Source organism: Schistocerca cancellata, chromosome 8, assembly GCF_023864275.1.
Source record: "Schistocerca cancellata isolate TAMUIC-IGC-003103 chromosome 8, iqSchCanc2.1, whole genome shotgun sequence".
Lineage (NCBI taxonomy): Eukaryota > Metazoa > Arthropoda > Insecta > Orthoptera > Acrididae > Schistocerca > Schistocerca cancellata.
Window position 1 is genome coordinate 327,266,863 of NC_064633.1, and position 20,595 is coordinate 327,287,457.

At 38.9% G+C, this 20,595-nt stretch overlaps 1 protein-coding gene across 1 annotated transcript in view; it reads right to left on the reverse strand.

The window, feature by feature from the left end:
• The window catches only part of LOC126095544 (myrosinase 1-like), a 182,795-nt gene that overhangs the window by 55,393 nt on the left and 106,807 nt on the right, over window positions 1-20,595 (reverse strand). The window lies entirely within an intron of this gene.

Genomic DNA, 20,595 nt, shown 5'->3' on the forward strand with positions numbered 1-20,595 from the left:
CTGTGGAACTTGGTGGAATGTTATTTCAGCTAGGGGAAACTGTTGTCAATGCAGTGCTGTCGCAAGGGGTGTTCAACATAATGAACAAACCAATTGAACTGTGTACATTAGCATTAAGGCTTAATTCACATGAGTGTGTGTCTAGTGGCACCAGGAAGTCGCTTTGGGTAAGTGTGGAGTTGTATCTACCTGTAGGTATGGTATGTGTTATTGAACCATAGGAGGATAATGAAATTTTGGGTTCACTGGGTTGTTTTGTGAAATGTAGTGTTGAACGTATACAGGAGGGGAACAACGGGTGAGTAGTTCCCGTGAACATGGATAATTTTAGCGCTGTAGATGCGAATTTGAGGAAAGGAGTTTTAGTAGCAAATTTGGATGTGCCAGACGACGAAGACTGGTGTTTGAGAGGTAGGTGTAGCGATCAACCACTAACTGCCAAAAGAGCTGCATTGCGTGACATAATTAAGCATTTGAAGGGAGGAGAAAGAGAGCTTATCAAAGAATTATTGTGGGAATTTAAGGATTTGTTTTTTCCACAAGGGCCGTTACCAGCAACTCCATTAGTTCAACATAAGATACCAACAGGGAATGAAGCAGCTGTTTACCATAAACCATACAGAATACCGAGGTATTTGCAGCCAATTGTGGAGGATTTCATTGATCAGAAGCTTGCGGATGGTATTATAGAGCATAGTAATAGTTGCTGGAGAGTGGGAATTGTCATTGTGCCTAAAAAATGTCTATGGACAGAACTAAGAAATACAGGTTCTGTTATGACTACCGATACCTCAATAATAAGACAGTAATGGACACTTTCTCCATTCCAAACATATCAAAGACTTTGGATCACTTAGGACAGTGTCAGTACTTTTCTACGATGGATTCAACAAGTGGTTATCATCAGTTAGAGGTGGCTCCAGAGAATCGTCCAAAAACTGCTTTCTCTACACCTGTACATTAGAATGCCATTCAATTTGAAAAAATCTCCGGCAACATTTCAGAGGTTGCTAGACAGTGTCTTGAGGGGTTTGAAACCACGGCAATGTCTGGTCTATTTGGATGACATTATAGTGTTTTCAAGTAGTATGGAGCAACACAGACAGCAGTTAAGGGAAGTCGTTATGAGATTAAGAGCAGCTCGTTTGACATTGAGCCTGGAGAAGTGTCATTTTGCATTAGAAGAAGTAAAATATTTGGGTCATATTATCAGTAAGGATGGAGTGCAAACAGATCTGAGGTTGGTACAGGCTGTAAGGGATTTCCGGAATCTGCAATTTCTATCGAAAGTTTGTGAAGGGTTTTGCAGATTTAGTACAGCCATTGATGCAATTGTTATGGAAGGACGTGAAATTTGAGTGGAGAGAAGAGTGTCAGAAAGTGTTTGACAAACTGAAAGAAGTGTTAACATCAAGTCCGGTTCTTGTGTTTCCAGATTTTGAAAAGGAGTTTATATTAGCATGTGATGCATCGAATCAGGGCGTGTTCTCAGTCAGGAAATTGATGGGAAAGAATATTCTGTAGCCTATACATCTAGGCAGTTGAATGCAGCAGAGAGGAATTACTCAACAACAGAGAGGGAGTTGCTTTGTGTAGTCAATGGAATCAAATATTTTAAATGTTATTTATATGGGAGAAGATTTTGGGTACTGACAGATCATGCTGTGTTGAAGTGGCTGTTGGGGTTGAAGGATCCATCCACCTGACTCACTAGATGGACTGTGAGACTTAAGGAATTTGACTACGAGGTGGTGCACAAGGCTGGGAAGAAGCACGGTAATGCAGATGCACCAGGTAGGAAGGTGACAAAAGTAGAAGTCATAGGTTATGACCTAGCAGTATAGCAAGAATTACAGGATGCTGATAATGATTGAAAATTGTATCAGACACAGCATCAATTTAATATGTATGATGGTCTTCCGTACAGGGAAACGAAGTTAGGAGCAAGGGTATTTAGTGCCAGTGAAGTTGACGGATGAGGATTTAAAGGAAGCACATGATCATGTGTTATCCGGTCATGGAGGGTGTAGAGTGATGAATAGGAGAGTGGCGGAGAGGTATTGGTGGAGAGGTAGGAAAGTAGATGTGGATCAGTATGTCAAGAATTGTATACCATGTGCGCAGAGAGCAGATTTGAGCCAGAAACAGTTACAGCTACAATGAATACCGGAAGCAACATGTCCATTCTCTTTGCTGGGGATCATTGTCTTAGGACCTTTCAGGTGAACGCCATCGGGGGAACAGATTTGTTCTGACAATGACAGACCATTTTTTGAGGTATGTGGAGATGGTGGCTATGCCAAATCAACAGGCATCAATGGCCACGCAGGCATTAGTAAACAACTGGATTTTGAAGTTTGGTGTACCAGAGAAAATAATTACTGACCAAGCGACCAACTTCATGTCAGATTTAATGAAGGAACTGTGTAAATTGTTGACTATAAAGAGGTTGAGGATGAGCGCATTGCATCCACAGGCCAACTGAAGGACAGAATGGGTACACAGAACAATCAGGAAGATGCTGAGTTTTTATGTGGATTCTCATCACCGTCAGTTGGATGAGTATTTGAGTCATATTGTATGCACATACAATGCAAAAGTCCATAAAAATACCAATTTGTCTCCATATGAGGTAGTGTGCGGGTGAAAAATGCCATCACCGTTTGATTTAGTGAAGCTACAGAAAGGAAGGACTGGTGAATATGTGCGTCAATTCACAAGGACAGTTTGGGATGTTTGGAAATGGGTACAAAAGGCAAATGCAAAGGCTTTGGAAAGGTAGGAAGACACAGTAAGAAAGAAAGGAAGTTTACCCCAGTATAGAGTGGGGCAATGGGTAATGCTGTCAAGCCCCTATATGCAAAAAGGGAAAATGAAGAAGTTTCTCACAAGGTATCAAGGGCCATACCAAGTTGTTGAAACCACATCCCCTGTTAATGTTAAGCTTCAACTGCCAACTAGAACAACGATAGTACACATTGGGCGGTTACAGCCATTTAAGGGTTGCCCAGATGTGATTCCAGGCATGTCACAGGAAGGAAAGAGGAAGAAAGAGTGAAGAGAGGTGCTAAGCATGGAGAAAAGCAAGAAGATAGAGTACAGCATGAACTACCATATGCTTTGCGATCCAGAATGTAGTAGAATATTTGTACTGGTTTTTTTTTTATGTATCATTGACTTTGCATAGATTAATTAGGCATTGTATTTTATGTGTGTTTTCGAGTATTGTGTGCCTGCTAGGGGCAGCAGTCCTATTGAAGAGGGAGGAAGGGTGATGGTGATCCCTGTCCTCAGGTCACTGAAATGGGAAGTGTAGCATCTGATGTATGTGGAGTGTTGTGGGAGCAGAAATCAAATGCAGTTCTGGAGAAATAAGTGTGCCAGAGTAAATTTTGCAGTAAAGCCATAATAAATATGTGTTGAACAATGTCAGGGTCATACGATTTTCTGTTTAAATTTTTAGTTATCGACTATGCTAGGTCAGGAAAGTCATGTTTATTGCACCAGTTCATATAATGTAAATTTTAAAATGAAAGTTGCCACACAATCGGTGTTGTTTTCGATCAAAAATAGTGAATGTTGGAGGAAAATCTGTGAGTTACAAAAATGGGACACATGCATGGTGCAGTTATTTATAGCCAGGGGGTAAAGGAATAGACTGCCCAAGGGACATCGTGGAGCCAAAATTGAGCTTGCAATGGGTCGGGATGCATTGGATCTTCTCCACCTATGAGAATTTGGTATTAGTAGCAAATTGTTTTGAGTGGGGAGTGTTTGCAGAAGCAAAACATATAGAACTCAAGGGGAGCAGAATTTTAATCAATGGAACTTAGTGCAACATAATAGGACCAACCTTCCACCTGCCAACATCAATTTCAGGAGTCATGCAATTGAATGTTACGCAGCCACAGCTGTACTAGCCAGAAGCCACTTTAGAGTTTTTGCCAAGGCAGAATATGACCTTGTTAAATCATACCTGGAGCCAGGTATGTTGAGATCTGTAAACTAGTTCATTTTAGAGTAAGAGGGGGGCATATCAACTGAACAGCTTGTTCAACATGTCACTCAGTATAGGGAAAGGCAATGGCAAATAATGATCATTTTGAGCACCTCTGTGCCGAGTGTCATCGCAGCCTTAACTTTGTTATATGTTGTTTTCTTTCTGGTCAGGTGGAGACCTAATTCCAAAAGTGAACCAAAGGTAGTTCAAGTCCCAGTGGATTGGATTTCGAGGGCATGAGACAAGTAGGTAAGGGGCTGATTGAGCAGTGGTCGCCCAGTAGGGAATTTTTACATTGTTTCATGTCGTGGTTTTAAGGGGCACTAGACCACACTTAAATTTTCTAATAGTAAATAAATATGCCATAGGTGCCGACCCAATAAGAGCTAGTTCAGGGTTGACCCGGGGACCGGGTCTTTCCAAAGAGGGGAATAATGTAGTGGCACCACCATTTAGGATAGGGAAAGTTAGTTTTGTGCGATATTCTAAGTACAAGTTGCAGCCAGGTGCGGACTGTATTGCTGCGAGTTATGCATACCAACAGTTGCAAAGTGGAATAGATGCCACAGGGCCATCAAATTGCTGAAAGAGTATACATAGCTGTTTTGCATGTCACAAGTTGCAGGCAGAAGGGACCCACTGGCTAACCTAGCGTGCTATGATTTCATGACGTGAAGCGGCACGCTTAGCAAAACAGAGGCACACAGCCAAATATAAATAGGTGACGTTTTTTAACAAGATTCATTCAAGTGTGGCAGCCCTCCTGGATGGCGGGGCATGTCACACTACCGGCTATATGCAGCAGCAGATGGGCTCCAGCATTCCTGTCCATGGCGGGTCATTGATTTGACCCCCTGAGGCTGATGCCGGGTCCGTAGCCAGCCAGCCAGCCAGCCAGCCAGCAGCAGGCCACTTCACGGCTCGCTACCACGGGCTGTTTTCCTGGCTTCCAACACACGCCGGAGGCATCCTGAGGCAAGGGCCGCAGATTTGGACGTCAGATCATGGGTGCTTGTCGCCACTGTGATCTCAGGCTTCATAAAACCACTACAAACAATTTTAATAAGGTATGAAGAATTAGTGTGAGAGTTATTGTTTGTGGCAATTTTAATCCCAATTTTCTGTTAGAAGGTACTGATTGAGGGTATCTGGAGTTTCTGATACCAAGCTTTGAATTATTTTCTGCAGCAAAATCCCCGTCCCCTAAGTTTAAAGAGCATAGTGCATCTGCCATTGACAATTTGAGTTTAGACCCCCACAATCTGCACTGAAAATGGTGTAAGGAAGACAGAAACTGGTTGCATAAATAAATTAAATGAGAAGTGATGGCTGCAGGTGCTTTAATTGTCATCTATTTCTATGCAATATTCTGATACGCACAAGCAGCTTGTTGGAATTCCTCATATCCTTTCATTTTCCTATATGGATATGAGATGTTCATTCTTTTTGATTTAAGAGACTTTTTATATTTTGATGGAGTATACTAAATGAATTTTCTTAACATAATTGGATTTGACCAAGTTGCATTATTTTATTGTATTAATTGTATTAAGCTGTAACTATATTAGTGTATTCTGATGCTCTGCCTTTCAGTTGACTTGATCCTAAAAAGGCCTAGTGAACACAATGGAAACCACTATGTACTGTGAAATGTGATTTATTCAACTGAAAATGTTCAATTTTCAAATTGTTTGATTTGAGGTATGGGAAACATACCAAGATTTAAAATACAAAACATTTTTAAGAAAACTACAATAGTTTGCATTACTTTATCTACATTTCTGAGTTAACTGCTACACAGTTGTGTACTGCAGTTTCCAATATACAAAAATAAAATGTATAATTATTGTGTTCAAATTATTAAACTGTTCTCAATGACTTCTTCAATAGAACAACAACACTTTTCCACCAGAAGAGTAAAGAGTGAGCCAAATTCTATATTAAATATATTACTGTCTTTTTATTATATTGTAAATTTTAAACCACATATATCGCTGTGTTTGGGCACAGAGTTTTGAGCAATGTGTCAGGAGTCTAAAATTCTGTGACGAGTGCTGTAGTTGTGGTCTAAATAAAGAGAAATTATCACATGTTGATTTTTATATAAAAACAACACTCCATATATGTAAAGGGAGGGAATAAATATTATTTCAGTTTTTCTTAACAGTAGTTGACAGGATATCTTTGTTTGGCAACAAGCGTTCCTAATTATTTTCTTCTGTCATAATAGGAGTCTCATGATATTTGTTGAATTTCTCCAGAATATCACACTATAAGGGATAAATGACTCAAAGTAATAATGGCAGACTACCTTTCTGGTGTCTATGTTTGTGGCACCTGCCAAAATACACATTGAAAATGCTAAACTGTTAAGTTTATTTGCTAAGTAGTCAATTTCTGCCTTCCAATTTAGATGTTTATCAAGATTTTGGCCTAAGAACTGTACACAGTTTGCTTCTGTGACATCCTGATCATTGCAAGTTACCTTTATTTCACTCCATTCTAATGATTTAGCTTGAAATTGTATCATTTTGGTTTTTGTTACATTTAGTTTTAGTCCATTTTGATGGAAGCTAGATTCAAATTTTTCTTAACTCTTTCTGGAATTCTTTCAGGTACCTCATCCTCAATTAGAACTGATGTATTGGCAGCAAATAAGGCTGAATGAAAATCAATAACAAGTGGTAGGTCATTTATGTAAAGGAGAACAGATAAGGTCCAAATATCAGACCTTGTGGTACTACTTTGGAAATTGTTTTCCACTTTGGGGAGTAATTTATTGAGTTTGAAGTTACAATTACTTTTTGGTTCCTGTCTGTTAAGTAAGAGTTGAACCATTGTAAAGCATTGACCTGATTCCATATATGTATCTGTAATTTGTGGAGAAGTCTGGAGTGTTTCACCAGATTGATGGCTTTTGTGAGATCACAGAATATTCCTGTGACCTTTTCACCCTTATCTAATGTGGAAAATATTTTTGAGTTAACTCACTGATGGCATTATAGTGCTTTTTCCCCTATTGGATTCCATACTGGTTTTTAAAAATTGTGTCATTTGTAATCAGACATTTTTTAATTTGTTTTGCTGCAATCTTTTCAAACACTTCAGAGAAAGTTGCCAGAAGGGACAGAGGGCAATAATTTCCCACATCGTCTGTCGACCCCTCTTTTAATAATCGTTTTATCTCAGCATATTTCAAGACATTCAGAAAACATTCCTGCTCAAAAGATTTGTTCATAATGTTGATAACCAGCAGTGGTTATGAAATGATATTGTACACACTCTTGATTAAAGAAGTGAGTATTTCATCCCACCCACATGAGGTTTTTTTTTATGACAATAAATAATTTCACACATCCCTTTTAGTGATTTTTTCAAACTCTTTAAACCATGTTTTCTGGTGGTTTTCCAAGCTTATGAAATTTGCTTTGCCTTGATAGACTCCCATATCGACATCTTATCTTGCTACATTTAAGAAGCATTTGATGAAGCAATTTGACATCTGAACAGAATTTATTATATCATTTTGAAATTCAATTTTCAAAAATTCTTGACTTTTGATTTTGGCTCCTAATTCTGATTGAACAACTGACCACATTGCTTTTGCCTTATTTCTGTGTTTGAGGATAAATGTATTAGTTGACTTTTTTTGCTGTCACAACAACTTTCCTGAATACATCTTTATAGCATTTGACCTACATAATAAAATCAAGATTTAGGCTTGGTTTTAACTAGTTATGAGTTCTCTCTTTCTGGCACAACAAATTTTTATTCGTGGTACAATCCATTAGTTTTACTGCTTACTTTCTTCTGACAAGATATAAGAAGAGAAGATTCATTAAATATATTTTTAAAAAATGTATAGGATGTCTACTGCTTTGGTCAGACTGGATGCTTCTGGCAAGTAGGCACTTACCAGAAGCATTCAGTTGCAAACCATGCCATTTCTTATAAAATGGATGAAGGGGCCAATGTAACAACTACATCGATGTGTGAACTTTGCTCTCCTTTGAGTGATTTTCCAAGCTTTGCATTAACATGTTCCACAGAATGCCTCAGCCAGCAGTTATCATATTGCTCAGTGACATGATCTTCACACTAGAGTGAGGGCATTCTCAGAAGTGTGCCTGTGTCAGCATCAATCGTATACTTAAGGTCATGGTCTCATTTTCTTACATTCATATGATCACTCAAAAATCAGTTGCACAGTTCCACATAAGCATCGTGGTTGGTCAAATAGACGATACGGAACTGAAACACACTTTTAAGCTCTACCTGAACAGCAAAGGCAGCTGGGAATATTAGTAGAGAATTTTTACTTCATGCTGTAAGTAAATAAATTGGTAAATCATGCTTGAAAACAACTACCTCGACACTGAGCAAATCACTAAATTGGAAACATGAAGTACTTATTACAGTAACACATGTTATAATTTATCCCTACTGCATTCACAGGTGAAACGTAAGCACATCAACTTATTTCCCAAGTATAAGCTATTATTAATTGTCTCAAGAGTGTACCCATGGTCTGAGCATTGTAGGGGGTGGGGGGAGTAGGAGCACATTTTAGTTCACAGTGAAAGAAAAAAATAGCCATGAGATTTCAAGACAAATGGCTCTTGGCACAACAATTTATGCTGCACTTTTTCATCTATCTACCTGGTAGAGGGAGGATATGGGGTTGAATGGTGAAGATTATATTTTCAAGGGAGAGGGGTTGGGGGGAGGGGGGGAGCTGGTCCCCTTTGCTTCTTCCTGGACACAGCCATGAAGGCCTTCTAGCTCAAAGGAAGAAAAACATAGATAGTAGAGTAGTTCTAGAATCTTACTGTGAATGATGTGGTAATAATTAATTAATATGGCTTCAGGGTGTTTTGTTCAGCTGCTTTTGTATATTCTCTGTGCTATTGCTAATCTGGGAGGCATATTCTGTGTGAAAAGTGATGTAAGTCTGTAAAAAGAAAACTTATTAGATTAACACATCTGTTGCTGACCGAAGAGCAGTGTTCTCATTTCTAAACAGTTATTTCCAGAAAAGCTGTGTAATTCTGAGAGTGAGCTCAGGTCAGAAAATTAAAGCCAATATACAGGCTCCAACTCCATGGGGCCTGAGGAGGCCCAAGCCCCCTCAAAAATTCATTTGGGGGGTGGGGGGAGTGGAGCCCCCCAATAATTTAAGAAAATTATTTGTTATATTATGCTTTTTAAAATCACAAAAGTATGTTGCCATTTTTTATTTTCCTTGTTTGACAATAGTTACCTTGTAAAATACATTTAATAACAAGTTAAAACAAATAATTATTACAGTAGTAACCAGGTTAACTGAAAATGAGTGTTGTGAATCATGATAGTGTTAAAATGAGGTGGGCACACTTAGAATTTGTCCCAGTGTGGGAACCTTTGGGTAAAGTCTGACGCCGACGGGTCAGCGCTGCTGCCGTGGCGACATCAAAAGGAATGGAGCAGAAGTGCCTGGAACCCTCCGCCTCATGTCGCCTTGACGCTTCAAGACATTATGACACTGTGGCTATATAAAGCCCACCCTGCTGTTACAGTCATTCAGTGTGGATAGTTTCGTTCAGTGCATGCTGCAGATGTGTTTAGTGTTCTGACTTTAGTGTCTGGTGGACTATTTTATATGATTATATTTTATTCGTTTACTTTAGTCACTTAGTGCACTGCAAATTAAGTTTGCAATGGATACATTTGTTACCAAAAAGGCGCACTTGGAAGTTGATGGTACTGCAAGTCAACCTCCAACAATTATTGTATCATCAATTGCTTCATTGTCTTCAGGCGAGAACCTTCACAGCTGAAACCTGGACAATCTGGTAAGGGAAGATCATTTCAGAAGTCTTGGTTGATCAAATATACATGGCTAGAATATGAAGCATCTACTGAAAAAGTTTTCTGCAAAACCTGCAAAGAGGCAGATGCTAAAAGTCTATTACAATTTTCTTAAAAAAAAAAAAAAAGAAGATGCATTTACTTCCTTTGGCTTTTCTAACTGGAAGAAGGCTCTGGAAAAATTCCATCTTCATGAAAATACGTTTACGCATAAAGAAGGTGTTCTGAAATTAAATTCTATCACTAATCAAAGTGTGGCCTCCCAATTCAATGAACAGGTAGATAGTGATATGAAGAAAGGCCATTTACCTCTTGAGACAGTTTTTACTACTGTGCAATTTCTATGCCAACAAGGATGAGCAATTAGAGGACACAAAGATGTAAACTCACATTTTTTTCAATTGTTGAATTCCAAGAGAATGACATACCTGTGTTTAAAGATTGGTTAGGGTGTTCGCGATATATTTGGATGTCCCTCGATATTCAAAATGTGGATCATTGATCTACTAGGAAAGTCTGTGTTGAGAAAGGTATTGGCTTCAATCAAGAATCCTGAACATTTTTCTATTATGGTTGATGAAACAAGTGATTCTTCGATTCATGAACAAGTGTCATTTTCTATTCCCACTGTCGATGATTCCTTAATCATCAACAAAGACTTTATTGGCTTATACGAGACCCCCAACATTGAATCACAAACTCTGTTTAGTATTTTAAAACACATTTTTGCTCGTCTTTATTTGTCAATGGATAACTTAAGAGGACAGTGCCTCGACTATGAGAGGTAAGTTCAATGGACTAAAGTTAGTTTTGGATATAAAACCCAAAGCACGTTATGTGCACTGCACTGCTCACAGTTTAGACTTGGCAGTGGTAGACAGTCTCCGCCATCTTACATATATGAGGGATATTATGGCTTTAGCGAAGGACTTAATAAACACTGTAAGGGAATCCAACAAAGGCATGGAATTTTTCAGAAGCATACACTGAGAGCGGCAATGACCAAGCTGGTCTATGACCTCATTGCCCGACTCTATGGACTATACGAGCCTCTAATATCTTGAGAACATTGAAAAACTGTGAAGAACTTCTAGTGTTTTTTGAAACATTTTCTGCAGAGGACAAAACAGAGGCAGGTTACAAATGTGCTGGCTACCTTGAGTCAATGTTGCAATTCAAGACATTTCTTTTTACATCTTTATTGCCATGCAATGAACCCAGTAGAGGATGTCAATGAAAAATTTCACTGCCCTCATCTAAGTGTTGCTGATATGGAAAAAATATATGAGGGCTTGATTTGTATATTGAATGGAAGGTGTGATAGTTATGAGCGGTTTTGGGAATTGTGTTTAAAAGAAAAACCTTCACAAGCTGATGATCCTTTGCTTCCTCAGAATCGAAGTGTACCAAAGAAGTATGAAAACAATGAAGCCAGCTCATCGTACACTTTCAAAACCCCAAAGGACTACTACAAAGATATTTACATTGAAGTTTGTAAAATGGTGAAATCTTGCATTACTGAGCGGTTTGCTTCAACTGGATTCACACAGGTCATTGTAGTTGAACAAGAGTGCTTGCTTTTAGTACACAGAGGTGAAACAAATTTGGAAAAATCAACTGAGTTTTTCAAAAATGATCTAGACATTGAGAGACTGTGCTTACACTTTAATATGTTAGCCGATATCACTAATAAAAAACTACAGGTCTTACAAAACGTGTGTGATGTAAGAAAGTACATTACACAAGCGCCTGCAGTTAGAGAAATGTTATGTGAAGTAGTGAAGCGCATTAAGCTTCTCCAAGTAATTTCGATCACAACAGCAACAGCAGAATGGCCATTTAGTGCCCTTCTATGTTTGAAGTCATATCTCTGATCAACAATGGGACAGAAGCGATTGAACAACTTGGCTGTTCTTCATGCCCATCGAGATGTTTTGGATGAATTGGATATCCGACCAGTAACCAATGACTTCATATTCAGTAACCCAGTCAGACAGTCAACATTTGCACCTTTCTAAAGACACTCTAGCCCTAATAATGGCATTTAGAGCAATATTAAAAATCTTTATAAAATAGAGAATTAAATACATACATAATGTTAAATTTTCAGTTTCGAAATATTAGTACTAGTTTAGTACTGTATTACTATAATACTATAGTACTGTATTAGTTATTTTCAAATTCTTAAATATTTTTAGGGTGTAAGGCCAAATTAAAATCCGCTATTTGCATACTTTTTGACTGAAAGTATTAGGCATACTGTATTAACTTTATTAACTGTATTAAGCATTAACTTTGAGATACTGTTTTTATTTAATGAACCATGAGCCTTATTCAAAGTAAGCTTAAATCAGCTATTTCACTTATTAATCAAAGTACTATTACTGTGCGACAGTAATTCTTTTAATGATAGCTTAAGGTTTATTTAAATATAATTTCATTCTTTTAAGAGCTATATATTCACTGCTCTGTAATAATCTATAAGCATGATTATTACTGTAAATTAGCTTTTTACAAAAATGCCATACGTGTTTACGTTTTGTTTCTTTTTTCAAAGCCAAAAAATGTGTGTGGCTTGTTGAGTTTCCCTGAGAGCCGAGTTATCGAGAGCCGAGATATCGAGAGCCGAGTTATCGAGAGCCGAGTTATCGAGAGCCGAGTTATCGAGAGCCGAGTTATCGAGAGCCGAGTTATCGAGAGCCGAGTTTTTGGGGTTCCAATGTTTATCGTATGACACTAAAATGCTTAAAAAATCTTTAAAACTCACTATTTTTCATCTAAAATTTAGAAAATTTCCCAGGGCAAGACCCCCAGTATGCCATAGCACTTGGGGGCTCGAGCTAATTATGCAATGTAAACTAACTTTTTTAATAAAAAATCAGCAAATAGCACCAACACCAACTATATAAATATTTTCATAATTTTCAGTGAATTTTTACAGTGCGTAGTGTCCAGTAATGTCATTACACCAATAAAAGGAAAATGAGGATAATAGAATGTAATCAAATTAAATCAGGTGATGCTAAGGGAATAAGATTAGGAAATGAGACACTTAAAGTAGTAAAGAAGTTTTGCTATTTGGGGAGCAAAATAACTGATGATGGTCGAAGTAGAGAGGATATAAAATGTAGACTGGCAATTGCAAGAAAAGAATTTCTGAAGAAGAGAAATCTGTTAACATTGAATATAGAGTTAAGTGTTAGGAAGTCTTTTCTGAAAATATTTGTGTGGAGGATAGCCATTTATGGAAGTGAGACATGGATGATAAACAGTTTATATGAAAAGAGAACAGAAGCATTCAAAATATGGTGTTACAGAAGAATGCTGAAGATCAGATGGGTTGATCACTTAACTAAGGAGGAGGTACTGATAGAATTGGGAAGATAAAGAATTTGTAGCAGAACTTAACCAAAAGTAGGATCAGTTGATAAGACACATTCTGAGACATCAAGGGATCACCAGTTTAGTATTGGAGGGAAGTGTGAGTGGTGAAAATTGTGGACGGAGATGAAGAGATGAATACAGTAAAGAGATTCAGAAAGATGTAAATTGCAACAGTTATTCAAAGATGAAGAGGCTTGCACAAGATATAGAAGCATGGAGAGCTGCATCAAACCAGTCTTTGGACTAAAGACCACAACAACAATATGTGCAAAGTAGAGAGAAAGTATTTAATCCACAATGGCAACAATGACAATATGCATAACTAGGAGAAAGATAGATGTTACCTGTAGGAAAATTAAAAGAAACATTTCAAGAAAAGGGCGGTAACTCTACAGCTATCATCTGCATTGATATTGAAATAGATATCACTTATATTCAAGGAACCAGAGTAGTTGGTTCACTATCCTTTTGAGCAGCTTACAAACATGAATCATGAGAAATATTAGTGTGTAGTAGTCTAGAATACTTGAATTCTTTCCTGGCTTCAGACTCACCCCCCCCCCCCCCCCCACCCTCCCCCCCACACACATGCACCTTGTGCTTGCATGCAAGTGCTCACCCAAGAGGGAGGGTGGGCTTAAGGCCGTCTATTTAATCCATAACTTTTAGGGTGCAATAAGAGAAAAGTGAGAGCTCGGTTTCACATAATCAGTATTTTCAGAATCTTTTCTTATTGGCTTGGAGAAAGTAATTCTGTTTCAGTTATCCCATTATGTCTGAGCTCAGAATATGGTCCAAGGTTCTGTATGTCGAGGATATTGGATTTTAGTTTTGTGCATAACTTCTGGTGCCCTTCCTGTGGATGAGAGTGGACTTTCTTCCAGCTACTGGTAAGATGATATGTTCAAGAGAACTAAGAAACATTCTAGTTGAAAGATGGGTTAATTCAATCCCAAATTAGGTATAGACTCTGATAGGGCTGCTGTTGGACATTGGAACTTTGATCAGTTTTAGCAATTTGAGCTGTTTCCCAACACCACTGACATTAGTATCCATATCACCATTTCAGCAGTCTTTAGTGAAGCAAGAATTATAACTGAGTAATATTCTTGCATTATCCATTGTAAAGAAATATTTGAAAATGGAGTTAAATATTTCTGCTTTTGCTTTTCTACCCTCAGTTTCACTTCCTATCTCATCTATGAGTGTCTGATACTAACTTTGGTACCACCTTAGAAAAGCCCCCCCCCACCTCCCAATAAAAGAGAGAGAGAGAGAGAGAGAGAGAGAGAGAGAGAGAGAGAGAGAGAGAGAGAGAGAGAGAGAGAGAGTCAGGTGGGAGCAGAGGGGCAGAGCTTGTAGTGACATCTTGCTGAAACAATGAGTAGTTGATTTTGTCTTCCTTTAGCTGGCCAATGAAACTGTGCATCTTTAAACAGAAAAGTTTACTGTTTATGGTTTCTTCAAAAAATAAAGGTCCAACATTATGTCATCTGGATGTTGCTACCAAGGCTACAATTTTCCAATGATGAAATGGCATTGCAGTCACAGCACAAGGATCCTTTGTTGACTTTAACTGTGTGTTTTGTGTGTTAACATGACCAGAAAGATGGAACCGGGCCTTGTCTTTATAGAAGGTGACATCAAGAATATCAGTGGTTTTCCTCTCAATTTGCAGTATCCCACCTGCACAATTCACGAAAGCTGGTGCTTGTATTAAGGATCCAGATGATACAGGCTGGGAAGCAGATGGAAGTGAAGGCAATGTGTTGGCAGCATGTTCAGCAACTGGGTGGTCCAGCTGTGGCCATTCATATGGACAGCCAGCTTGTTAGTTGCCATGCCTACATAGAAAGCAGCACAGTGGTTGCAGCTTAGTTTGGACATCACATGACTGTTTTCACAGGTAGCCCTGCCTTTGATGGGACAGATGTGTGGGACTGGATTGGATTAGGTGATGGTAGAGCATGTATGGGAGAGGTATTGCAGCTAGATCTATTGCAGATACAAGCCATGAGGCAATGGGTTGGGAGTACGGGTTGAGTAGGAATGGACAAAGCAATTGCTTATGTTTGATGGGATTCAGAATACCACTGTGGGAGGGATGAAAATGCCATTAGGTTGGATGTTCCTAATTACAGGGCTCAGTGGAGATAGGTTAAACCTTGAGAAAGCATGAGAATTTGGACAAGACTTAGTATTAGGGTGGCATAAACTGATAATTGCATTCTCCAGAATTACCTCCAAAAGTAACTGAAAACTTTAGAGAAAATCTCATTTTGCTAATACACAAGTTTCTTAATCATACTGTCACCACCATAGGAGAGTTTAATTATCCAACACTCAATTGGGAAGATTACAGTTTTGCATATGGTGAGTGTGATAAGACATCCTTTGAAACATTACTAATGCCTTTTCTGAAAACTAACTAGACCAAATATGGCCAAGCTGACCTGTGAAGGTGGTCAGGATTTAGTGGGAATCCAGTGGAGTGGGTGACTGAACAACCAATGCCAGGTTGCAAGTTGAAAACTGACTGGTGTGTCATCTTTATTGCTAAAAATAAGGGATACATCAGAGCCTGGGGAGGCCACTGACAGACTGAATGTACACACATCAAAAAAAGTTTTGCATCAGCCCGGTTCCTAGAACCCCTGAAGATAGACATTGACTATGGATATTGTATCACAGACACAGTCCCATTGACTGTTGAGTTATCACTAAACCTGCCCAAAGATGTAAACAGCCATGCTTGAGCAGTGCCTATTAGACGGAGGGAGTCTGACAGCTCATCAGTTCCAGTCATTCCACCAGGCTTGTGTTGTCTGAAGTTTAACCATGCCTAGACGTTCAATACCACAGTTCAATTGCTTCTGCATTGTTACTTTGTGCCAGGAAGAGCTCTCAACAAGGGAAGTGTCCAGGCCTCGGAGTGAACCAAAGCAATGTTGTTCAGACATAGAGGAGATACAGAGAGACAGGAACTGTCAATGACATGCCTCACTCAGGCTGCCCAAGGCCTACTACTGCAGCAGATGACCACTACCTATGGATTATGGCTCGGAGGAACCCTGACAGCAATGTCACCATGTTGAATAATGCTTTTTGTGCAACAACAGGATGTCGTGTTACAACTCAAACTGTGCGCAATAGGCTGCATTATGCGCAACTTCACTCCCAACATCCACGGTGAGGTCCATCTTTGCAACCACGACACCATGCAGCAGGGTACAGATGGGCCCAACAACATGCCGAATGGACTGCTCAGGGTTGGCATCACGTTATCTTCACCGATGAGTGTCATATATGCCTTCAACCAGACAATCATCAGAGACATGTTTTGAGGCAACCGGTCAGGCTGAACACCTTAGACACACTGTCCAGTGAGTGTAGCAAGGTGGAGGTTCCCTGCTGTTTTGGGGTGGCATTATGTGGGGCCAACGTATGCCACTGGTGGTCATGGAAGGCATCGTAATGGCTGTATGATACATGAAAGCCATCCTCCAACCAATAGTGCAACCATATCGGCAACATATTGATGAGGCATTCATCTTCATGGATGACAATTCACGTCCCAATCATGCACATCTTGTGAATTCCTTCCTTCAGGATAATGACATCACTTGACTAGAGTGGCCAGCATGTTATCCAGACATGAACCCTCTTGATCATGCCTGGGATAGATTGAAAAGGGCTGTTATGGATGTCCTGACCCACCAACCACTCCGAGGGATCTATGCTGAATCACCATTGAGGAGTGGGACAATCTGGACCAACAGTGCCTCGATGAACTGCTGGATAGTATGCTATGACTGATACAGGCATGTGTCAATGCAAGAGGATGTGCTACTGGGTATTAGAGGTCCAGTGTGTGCAGCAACCTGAACCACCTCTGAAGGCCTCGCTGTACAGTGGTACAACATGCAATGTGTGGTTTTCATGAGGAATAAAAAGGGTGGAAATGATGTTTATGTTGCTCTGTGTTCCAGTTTTCTGTACAGGTTCCAGAATGCTTGGAACCAAGGTGATGCAAAACTTTTTTTTTATGTGTGTACATGGAACCCAAGAGGATCAGGAAGGTGCATCTGACTGGAATAAGAGCTGGCTGCCAAGAGATGGTGAGATCTCTGCTTGACTGTGCTTCCCAGTCAACTTCACAGGTGTCATGTGACACTCTACAACCTTCTGAGAGGTGGGCGATGCCACTGACACTATTTGTAAAGTGTCACATCATCAGCAGTGTCAACTGTGAGAGTGGTGTTTACCAAACAGCTCATGAACAGAGAGTGGGTTGGTGTTGACATCTGGTGCCAAGCCAGCCCAGACTCAGCCATAGATCGCAAGAAAAACTTAGTTACATCAAACACTGAATAAAGAATCTGCTTTAAAACATTTGCTTCCCATACAGTCTGCTAGTCTACCAGAAAAGATACTTCAGAAACTCACTCATATTGGAAATATATTGGATCTAATGGTAACTAACTGACCTGTCCTTGTTGAGGATGCCCACACTGAAACTAGTATCAGTGACCATGATACAGCAGTAGCTACAATGATTATCAAAGTACAAAAGGAAACTAACATGAGTAGATGGATTTATGTGTTGGGCAAACTAGAAAAAGAGACTACTGTGTCATATTTCATTAAGAAACACTGTGAGGAAGACCATTTGCAACAACTGGAAATTTTACATATTGCTAATGTGCCCCTTGACGAATTTTGTTGCCATAGAAACATTAAGCTCTGGAGGGGAGCATGTAGAACAACACTGACTCAAGTCTATAAGAATAGTTGGCCATGCAGTTGTTAGATATGAACCTATTACCACAGTTATTGATGACAAGGACTCTCCATGGTATACAGAGACTACTACTGCATAATAGATGTAAAACAAAATGTAGGACTGCAGATATTTATGCTGAATGAAAGGCATTTGGCTGTGAAGAGGCCAATCCATCAAGCCTTCGAAGACTAGAGTAGCAGGATATTGTCAAAATATCTTTCACAAAACCCGGAGAAATATACTGGTCATTTGTAAAGGCTGTCAGTGGTACCAAAGTTAGTTTCCAGACACTCATAGGTGAGATAGGAACTGAAACTGAGGGTAGAAAAGCAAAAGCAGAAATACTGAACTCTATTTTTAAAGTTCCTGTGTAAGTTAGCAATCAGTTTTGCCATTTTTGGGGAGTGATGTGGAAGTTTCACATTGCAGTCCTAGCTAAATCTCTTTGGAGGTGTTACATTATTCCCACTTTCTCATCTCCCAGCAAGTGAGGAAAGTGCTCTTGCACAAGGTGCTTGAAGTCTGCCATCAAGTTCCCCAGGGGATACTGTAAGCATTTTGGATCAAATCCACCACACTTTTTGACTGCACAGACTTGAAGCTTATGTTAAAAAGAACTTTGTCACAATTCATAAATCATTCGGTCATTAAGAAATTGTTCATAATATAACTAATAAATTTAAGTTCAGTCAAAACAAAAAAATTCAGCACAACAAGAATTTTGTCGCAGAAACACATGCATTTAATTTTTTGCACAAATTATATAATAAATAATTAATGTGTTTGACCAATGGTAACATAAGCTTGGCATAAACACAATGATTAGTGGGAGTCACCATTAGCTTTATCAGAACCAAAGCCACAAGATCAACATCAAAACAAAGGGAGGGGGAGGGGGGGGGGGGGGGGGGAGAGAAGAAGGTTAGAGTTGCCAAATTGCCTGCTATACTGCTCTTATTAGCTATACATTATGTCAATTACATAATATTGTGCAATTTGACATGGCCTCAATACTGGACACATGATCTTACCACCACATCAAAGAGCAAAAGTTGATTGTTTCACATTGCCATTTGACTGTGTATGCTGTCTAGCAGGAAAAGTGCTCCATCCCAATCCATGATCAGTCATCAGTCCTACTTAAATCACAGATTAGGATCAGAGTAGAATGCATGACACTCATTTTCTGTCAACAGCAACCTAAATGCATTGAATATAATAAAGATTAGCGTTCTTGGGCACCAGAAAATTGCTCTCTAATTTTTGTAATGTTTAGTAAATATTAGCATATGGCCCATAAATATCCTTGGAAAGTAGCACCTCTGATCTGAGGTCAAGGAAAGCAGTAGACCTAATTGCAACTTATTTTGGCCTCACAGAATTCTGATTTCATACCAGAAATGATATGTATTGTCACAAAATAGGGAAAGATTATTTGTTTTGATTATGTACACATATGTTAAAATTAATCCTTATCTGAGAATTTCTTTACAATGTTGAACTTTTATATTGAGTAATAATAATGATTTTTAAGATTTGGAAAACTCAAGAATACTGTTATTAAATATCATGCTAAAAGACTGATATGAACATCATTCAAAATTCAATAAAACAAGGTCAGTGAAATGGCATCCACTCTCTTCCATTCTTGCTCTGAAAGATTCAAAAAAATCCACATGTATGTACACTACCATCCTTTAAACTAAGCGAGATAGCACAGTGGTTAGCACACTGGACTCACATTCAGGAGGATGGCAGTTCAAACCCGTGTCCAGTCATCCTAATTTAGGTTTTCTATGATTTCCCTAAACCACTTCAGGCAAATGACGGGATGGTTCCTTTGAAATGACACGGCTGACTTCCTTTCCCATCCTTCCCTAATCCAATGGGGCCGATGACCTCACTGTTTGATCCCCTCCACCAAATGGACCAACCAAACCTCCTTTAAAATTTTGTGATGAACACAAAAATCAAGAAAAGCCTAAAATAATAGATCTTGAAGGAGTGAGTAGCTGATCACTGACAAAAAGGAAAAAAAAGATGATTAATCCATCCTAAAAATATACTACTCACAAAAGCTTCAGCTTAACAATGTGAGTTTCATGGCAGCAGAAAAAAAAAACTGATTTGAAAAAGGAAAGAAGAAAATGATAGAAGAGAAAGTATGGAAAAAAAGATTCTTGTTATGTTTGTCATCTTGACAACTAAAATGAGGAGCAGTCATGGCACTAAACTAACAGATTCAATTATCACAGTGTACAGTAAAGTTTTTAATCAATAATCTGACAGGTTAGACATGGTCTGTCACAATTTCCTATCTCTTCCCTCCCATACAAGTTTTGTCCTCCACAGCTCCTTCTAGTATCATGGACATTATTCTGTGATGTTATATAATCTTGTCCATTCTTCTAGTTAGTGTTTTCCAATAATTCCTTTTCTCTTTGGTTCTGAAGAGCATTTCCTCACATTTTATCAGTTCAATCATCAAAATCTTTTTGTAATATATATCTCAGGTACTTTGATTCTGTTGTTTTTTCCAGTTCTCCCACAGTACATGATTCATTTCCTTGCAATGCTATAC